The 6000-nt window shown below is 42.0% G+C and overlaps 1 protein-coding gene across 4 annotated transcripts in view; it reads right to left on the minus strand.

Annotated features, from left to right (window-relative positions):
• SQOR (sulfide quinone oxidoreductase) overlaps positions 1–5731 on the minus strand; it is a 30098-nt gene extending 24367 nt beyond the window's left edge. For 3 of the 4 annotated variants that reach the window (XM_087972668.1, XM_087972667.1, XM_087972666.1), the window contains exons 1-2: positions 5642–5731; positions 7–59 (exon numbers count right to left, since the gene is read on the minus strand). The gene's annotated coding sequence lies outside the window, so the exon portion shown is untranslated. The remainder of the gene's footprint in view (positions 1–6; positions 60–5641) is intronic. The other variant, XM_026677080.2, reaches the window with a different exon arrangement.
• Between the last annotated feature and the right edge of the window lie 269 nt (positions 5732–6000).

Below are 6000 nucleotides of genomic sequence, written 5' to 3' on the forward strand. Positions count from 1 at the left end.
ACTTACCATAAGAAGCTAGCTAGCCCAGGAACGCAGACTTCTCGCTGTTCTCTGCCTTCCTGAAAAATAAAAAGATCCAGCTTTCAAGCAGTTGTCCGTATCCTTGCGCCGGAGCTCTCCCAGCGGGAAAATCGAATCCTCGAAAGAAAGGCATTTTGCCACCTTTCAACAATAGGAAGGAGTCAACCCATCCTGGGCTCTCGATGCAGCATGGAGGAGAACTGGACTGCAGAGTTCCAGCTTAAGGAAGGTTGATCTATTTCCCTTCCTGGGCGAGAGGTGCCTTCTGAAAATCTTTGCCTTTTGAGGCAAGAATAAAATCCTGGCATTCAGCTTTGATACCGTACATCAAGAGTTTGAATTTTAGCATACCTAGAAAGTCTAATTTGGTGAGCAAACCTGGAGGGTGTTTGCTTGCAAGCAAAGCAGAATTAGATCTGGTTAGCAGGACTTGAATGGGGAAGGCCATTTAAGAACAAGAAAGCTGTAGGCTGAAGTTTAAAGCATACATACATATTCCAGGAGAAAACCACTCCCTGTCGCTGATAAGAATGAACAGATAAGGAGTAAAAAGGAGGTTAATCCAGAGTGTTAGAGGCTAGAATTAGCAGATGTAGGACAATTTATAGTTCAAGTTGGGCTCGCCTATGGGAAGACTTGAGGTCAGATTTTTATTTATTATTATTGTGCTCAACAGGGTTATTGGTATAAAGTGAAATGGGACTCCCATATAGAAAAGATGGGATATAAATGTAAGTAAATATAAACACAAATATAATGTACATTTATATTGTTTATTTATTAGATTTCTATCCCACTTTTATTACTTTATCAGTAGCTCAAGGCAGCAAATATCCATAATGTTCTTTGGACTGATGTTTTCTCTTTCTCCCTGTGTGTGTGTATATATGTGTGTGCATACCTGTGTATATGTGCACGTGCACACACACATTTCACAATGCACAATTATGTTCAAGCCATGCAAAGTGGCCATGTTCCACTTTTCACACCGCTGCACTTATTGAAGTACATTTTGACCTACTAATTTAGGGTAGAATAAATAAGTTTTCTTGCTGTGTCTTTCAACCCAGAAAGCAAACATTCACTCCTTTATTTATAGTGGCAAAGGTCTGCCTCTCGCAGAGTAAAATGCACAGCATCCAATGCTATCCTGTGTAGGACTCCATATGCTGCTTCAAGAACAAGGGTGGGTTTTATGCAATCTTGTCCTAATCTTGAAGACAGTGAAGGACAACCTGTTCACCAACTGAACAGTGGCCATCGATATTTATATGCTAGCCTTGTTCACTACAGATCATCACTACTACTGCCTTGTAAATAGCTTTTCCACTATCAAAATTGCGATGGAAAACATCACTTTCCCACTTGACGAAGGACTGTGGCTTTGTGGGGGGAAAATAGCACCTAGCAAAGATCTAAATTCTCCTCACAGTCTACAGTACACAATTGGGTCAACAGAATGAGGAATTGCAAGGTAGCGTATCTTTCCATAGGTGCCAAAAATGGCAGCTGTGGTTTAAGTTGGTCTAGGAGAAAAGGTGACTTCCTGGTTTTAATCTGCAGACTGTCCCCACTAAGGTCAACTGCTTTTTCAGACTACAAACACCATCAGACAATCTGGATAGTACAGGAACTCCAAAATTTAAAAATGGCCCCAATTTTCTCCTGGGCCTGTCTGCAAGGACATTGAAATCTTGCAAGAGGTTTGCTTATCTTAACCTCCATGCTGCTCTAATCTGTAATCCAAATGGTTTACTAAACCCGAATTAACGGAAATTAAAAACAGAATAACTTCAGAAAAAGCCTCATTCCCATGACAGTGGATGTTCGGAAGAATAATCAAACCTCCATTCCTTCACCATGGGCCCCCCTAAACAGCCAGGCATTCTCCCAAATAGTAATACCAACGGCATTGACAAAATCACTATCAGTTAATTGCAGAAGGCAACTTTACTCAGGACAGCTTACATCCCTTAAACACCATCAAACTTCCACGTCTGTCTATCTCTGGTAAGAGATCACTAGATGGATAATGGCAAATCCAGTCTGGACAAGAGGCTGACTATGCAAATGAACCATAATAATAATACTTACAAAGTTGAGATTATCATCTTAACTGGGGGGAGGGCTTTTCCAGGAGAGCCCCCTCCAAAGGTGCCTGGGTTTCCAGTGCCCCACTGATGGCATTCTCTAGGCATAAGGATCCAAATCATATTTGGATCTCCTTGGTTCTGGCAGCTTCCTGAAACTTCAACCACAGAACGTGGCCTACAATTACATTTTAATTTAACTTTAACTATGCACATTATTTTTGCTGATCACAAATTTTCAGGGACTTATTTATTTGCCCAGTTGGTGGCCCTACCTACCAGGTGAAGATTTTACTCTCCTGAAACTGGAATAAAAAAGAGGCTTGTGATGCAACCAGCCATAAATATTACTGTAGAACAGACAGTTAACGTTGGCAAGCGAGTTATGAAATCTAGAAAATTCCCATAGAGTGACTTCCTCTCTATGACTTGTTTGAGTTAGAAAAATGATGGCTGTGAGATGCCAAACTTCAGCTAAACATGGCTATGACTTGTTTGAGTTAGAAAAATGATGGCTGTGAGATGCCAAACTTCAGCTAAACATGGCTTGGAAAGCAAATTAAAATCATCTCAGTAGCAAGGGTGTTTGCTCAGGGAATATTAAACAGCCTCAAAGCTTCCTTCATCACAAAGGACTTTATCCGAACCAAAGAGAAGCAGTAAAACCGAAGCAGAACAAGGCGATTACCCCCTTCTCTCTGTTTGTATCTTTCTCTCACACAAACACATGCATTCTAAACGCTAATTTCTTGCAGACAGCCTGTAATGCAGAACTCTGAACCAAGTGGCCCCTGGATTCAAATATTTGGCTGCTAAATTCACATCAAAGTGGATTTCAAAGCCTGTTCTTCTTTGCAAGTTTGGGAGATAATACCATTTTCTTCGTTCCATTTTTTCCTTTCCTATGCAGATGGCGCTTTCTGTTCTTCCTTGATCCTTTCCTATTGGATATGAGATTTTAAAATGTCCACTTAAAAAATGGAATCCAGCTTATAAATGAGGGTTGCAGCATCCCAAGGTCACATGATCACCCTGTGCCACCTTCCAAGCCGGCTTCTGACGAGCAAAGTCAACGGGGAAGCCGGATTCAATTAAAAATGAGGCCAAAAAAAAAAATTCTAAAATTGGGGATGACTCAATTAATGACTTGCTTAGGGATGGAAATCCCAATCTCAATTGTGATCGTAAATCAAGGATTATCTGTATGTCTTAAGCTGTTAACTAAAGAAAAGTTTCAATAAGCAACATGTGACTTGTGTCCCTTGGATCTGTGAAGCCTTTATGTTCAGGAGCAGTCTACCCTCAAATATCACTATTGGAAGCAGATCCAAGACATACCTCACTCAACCCATGGACTTTTCCAGAGCACTTGATAGCAACTAGTTGCTGGATTAAGCAGGCCTTTAAACTGAATTGGAAAAGTTTCTGATATCAATCAATCAAATCAATGAATCAAAGTCACACTTCACAAAGGGCTTTTAAACTGAGATACAGTCATCAGAAAGGTGAAAGTTAGTTTATGGGAGAGAAACAAACAAACAAAAAAACATTAGCCACATCGTATACGGAAAACTTATACAAAACGTTTTATAGGTGGCATCTTCCTCCAGCAAAACTGGCCAAAATGTATCAAAATATATCACCCAACTGCTGGAAATGTACCCAGAAATACGGATCGTATTACCACACATGGTGGAAATGTAGAAAAACCAGGCTTTTTGACATAGAATTCGGAGGTGGCTTGAGATGGTAGGGCATAAAGTGGAATATAAACCGCAATTTTTCCTACTTGGAATCATAACAGGAAAAATACAATAAAGAGGTGATTTACTTAATAATACACATGATCACAGCAGCAAGGTTAGCCTTTGCTCAAAAGTAGAAAGATAAAGAAATTCCCAATGAAAGTGAAGTACTAAAAAAGATATGGAACTTCTTGTTCTGCAGGCATTTCTTGTTGTTTCTCATAATTCCAAATCTCCATTTCTAAAAACTGAAATATGAAGCCAAAAGAACCTCTCCCTTCTTGTGCATCTTCTTTGTACTTTTTAAGTTCCATTTTCAGTTCTTCTAAAAGTGGAGCCATTTTAAGCAGTTTTAAAGAACCACCCGATTGATTTTAGTCATTCAAAACAATAACCAAGAATCCAGAAATCATCAAGTAATCCAGATAGTCCCGAGTTATATCTTCTTATTTCTTTTTCGACTTTCTCTTCCTGGGGTTTTTGTTGCGATATTTCAGTTAGAATGTATCTTTTGGAAGTCTTGTTGAGATTTTGCTGTAAGTTCTTTTTTAATTCCAGGCAGTCTCCTCCCTTCCAGAACCTGCCCTTTTATTCTTCCTCTCTCCTTTCCTGTTTTCAAAAGCTTTTAATTATCCAGAAATCTTTATTATCCCTTTGACTTTTTATTTTCAGCATTAAATGCCTATTGATGTCAAAGTGGATTTTTTTCCAATTTCTTGCTTAGTCTCTTAGCTGTCAGTATAGGAAAAGGAGAAAACCAAATCTTTCCCCTTTTCTCTCTCCTTAAAAATCTTCTTAGGGAACAATGTTATTGTTTTTTAACAGTTTCAATTCCAGGGTACCTTATTTGTTGCTTTTGCTGTTTGACCCAGTCAACCAAAACTTTCACTTCTTATCTTCCTCCTGCACATTCTTTTCCGGTCGAGTTCTTCTTTGAGGTGGCCATTTCTGACTACAGCTGCAACCGCCTTTGGGAAAGGGAGTAATGGCCAGCTGGGGAGGAGAGATGCGGCTCTCCACAACCCTGCTGGCAGTCTCCCCCCTCTTCACCACCTCTACGGGGTGGCTTAGCCCCAAAACCAGCCGGCTCAGGGCGCTCCAGCAGCGAGCATGGATCGAAGCCTCGCAGAGATGAGGTTTCGGTCTGTCGCTGAAGAAGCTCAAACCGGAAGTCCGATGATTGGAATTATTAAGTGTTGTATAAATATAAAGATGTATAAATGTATATAAAACATGTACTCTATGCCATAATATGTATGACAAACAGGATTGTCAGGACAATCACGCCACGCCCAAGTTTTTAATAATTTACTCAAAACTTTTGTAAAAGAAAAAAAGGTGAAAGTTAGTCTCAGAAGATACAATCCCATCCCTCAAATAAATGTCCCACTGAACTACTTGTACTGTATAAAACAATATCTTTACTTTTCCATAAATGTTCTTAGGAAGTAAACCAAGATGCCTCAACTGCTGTAACCCCACAGGCTTCGGGGACAGGAAATGAAGCATGAGACTGACAGCAGAAACCAAACTCGGATCCCTAGCTCAGATTCGAGTCTAATCGGCTTCAAATCGCGCAGCCTTTTCTGCAAGGAAGGCGGAACTCGCAGAAGTTTTGACAGGGAGTTCCTGAGGCTGCAGCTGCTCGGATCGCCTGCCCAGGATGGATGGGAACCCAATCTAAGGCAGTTCAGAAAGTTCGGGGCGCGGGGAAGGACCTCTGCGCTTGAACCACCTCCTCCTCTTCCTCTTCCTCTTGAGAAACGAAGGCCACTCTCAACTCACCTGCCAGGAAAGAGCCGCCCAGCGTCGCTCGCTTCTCCGAAACCGCTGCGCCCGCCTGTTGCTCTGCGCCCAAGCCGCTACCCGTTGCGCAAGGGAGAGGCCGCCGCTGGAGACAAATAAAAGCCGCTCCTTTCAGCTGCCGCCTCCGGTCAGGGAGGAGCCACGGTGGACAAAGGGAGCAATCGGAGGTTAGGCTCGGAGCGCGCAAGCCGAGGGTTCCTGAGCGCGTGCAGAGCGTAGCTCTCTTTCAGGCCAAATTTTGCAAAGGCGGCGGGCTCGGCTGCAATCGCACCGCGCATCTCCGCCTGGCTTTAAACCTTTGGGGAGGGGGGCCCGGCGCAGGTCTTGGGGGGTAGGAA

This window comes from Notechis scutatus, chromosome 11, assembly GCF_049901735.1.
Source record: "Notechis scutatus isolate UNSWTSFEM ecotype Mainland chromosome 11, rNotScu1.2, whole genome shotgun sequence".
NCBI classification, from domain to species: domain Eukaryota; kingdom Metazoa; phylum Chordata; class Lepidosauria; order Squamata; family Elapidae; genus Notechis; species Notechis scutatus.